This window comes from Gopherus flavomarginatus, assembly GCF_025201925.1.
Source record: "Gopherus flavomarginatus isolate rGopFla2 chromosome 12 unlocalized genomic scaffold, rGopFla2.mat.asm SUPER_12_unloc_1, whole genome shotgun sequence".
NCBI lineage: Eukaryota > Metazoa > Chordata > Testudines > Testudinidae > Gopherus > Gopherus flavomarginatus.
Genome location: NW_026114604.1, coordinates 32,942 through 35,125, shown reverse-complemented (window position 1 = coordinate 35,125; position 2,184 = coordinate 32,942). Strand labels below are relative to the sequence as shown.

Here is a 2,184-nt window from a genome sequence, read left to right as displayed (position 1 = left end):
TCAGAGTGTCACTAAGCAGTTTGTATCAACAATATCCGTTTGCAGAGAAATTTAAAAGTTAATATGCAATGATCACAAAGCAGTCTAAAAAGTGATCTGCATGGTAGAGCACAAATGAAATCAAATGATGACCACTTAAAAAGGCATAGGAGGTGAGGATTTGGACTGGCACCACCTCACTCATGGTGAGTTGATTTCTGTCGGGAACAATGGAAGCTTCTGTAGTCCAAGCCAAGCCGATTCACAGCCAGCAAAATTGTGGGGTGTTTTACCAGCCCAAAGGAGGCTGTGAGAATTCAGGGAATCCTTCATTTGTCAGACTCCTCCCGGTGATCGGGATTTCCCACTGCACACCACTAGTGTCAGCTCTTGAGAGCAGAATGAAGGGAGCAAGGCTTATTATGTTCCCAATCAGAAAAAAATATGATTTTACACAAATCTGAGCTTGCTTTAGCAGCATCTTTTCATGTCAGTTTCTCTCATTCAATCTCAGATGTTATAAGCCTCCATTATATGACTCCAAGCCCCCCGCCTGTGTGCTCAGCCCAGTATTTGGGCAGGTGACCTGAAGGAGAGGGAACATTTAAACATTAATGCATTTAAATTGATATTGTGATATTGATATTTAATAAATGCCATTCTTGTTCTCTTGTAGAGTTTGGTGCATTTCCATCATGGCAGATGCAGAACAGGGAAATCAAACCTCCCACACAGAGTTCATCCTCCTGGGATTTGGGACTGTCCCCAAACTGGAGATTCTTCTCTTTCCGGTGTTCTTTGTGATTTACATTGTGACCATGGCTGGGAACATCTTCATTGTTGTTCTAGTTGTGACTGATCAGCACCTTCACACCCCCATGTACTTCTTCCTGGGGAACTTGTCTTGCTTGGAGATCTGCTACACCTCAACCATCCTGTCCAGGATGCTGGCCAGTTTCCTGACTAGGGACAAGAGCATTTCTGTTGGTGGCTACATCACACAATGTTACTTTGTTGGCTTCTTTGCAGGCACCGAGTGTTATCTCCTAGCAGAGAAGTCTTATGACAGGTACCTAGCGATATGCAAACCACTGCCTTATGCAACCTTTATGAATGGCAGTTTCTGCCTCCAGCTAGCAGCTGGGTCTTGGATAAGTGCGTTGCTAGCTAGTTCCATAGTAACTGGTATGATGTTACAATTAACTTTCTGCAGCCTCAATGAAATTGATCATTTCTTCTGTGAATCTATACAAATAATAAATCTCTACCGCAACAACATCTACCAGGTGGAGTTTTTACTTACCATTCTATCTTCTTTATTCACCGTGCCCCCGTTTGCTTTAACTAGGACATCCTACCTGTGTATCATCTCCATCATCCTGCGAATCCCTTTCACCACCGGAAGGCAAAAGGTATTTTCCACCTGCTCCTCTCACCTCATTGTGGTGACAATTTTCTATGGGACCCTAATCATTGTGTATTTGCTACCAAAAACCAACACACTCAGAGACCTCAACAAAGTGTTCTCTCTCTTCTAAGCAATTCTGACTCCTGTGGCCAATCCCTTCATATACAGCCTGAGAAACAAAGAGGTGAAAGAGACTCTGAGAAAAAAAAATGCCAGTAAATGTGTAAATTAAGATATCATGATTTTTAAGCCATTCTCCTCATTTTTTCATACCTGTCTCATTAAGTTTGCACATTTGGGGTTAAATTTACAGGCTTGTTTTTGGGTCAGTCTACCCTGCAATCATGGGGTGTGATTTCAGCTGGTGTAGACAGGACCAGCAAGCTTTATTCTAGCTACCAAGTACTGGAGCATTAAAGCTGCGGCAGCACATGCTTCAGCTGAGATTAGCCATGTAACGAAATTCACAGGATTCCGAGTGAGCTGCTACAGCCCAGGCTGAAGCACAGGCTGCTGCAGCTCCATTGCTCCGGTACCTGAGCTAGCTAGATTAAAGTTGACTTGGGTGTATCTGCAAGAGCTGCAGTAACATCACGCGATTGCAGTGCAGACATACCCCTGTCATAACATATTCCCAGATTTGGACCTTAGCGTCCAAAATATGGGGGTTAGCATGAAAACCTCCAAGCTTAGTTACCAGCTTGGACCTGGTAAAGCTGCCACCACTCAAAAAATTAGAGTGTTTTGGGGCACTCTGGTCCCCCCAAAAACCTTCCCTGGGGATCCCAAGACCCAAA

General features: G+C 43.9%; 1 pseudogene; it reads left to right on the top strand.

The window, feature by feature from the left end:
- The first annotated feature begins 674 nt into the window (after nt 1-674).
- On the top strand, nt 675-1,574 carry LOC127040962 (olfactory receptor 10A7-like; annotated as a pseudogene).
- Nucleotides 1,575-2,184: the final 610 nt, after the last annotated feature.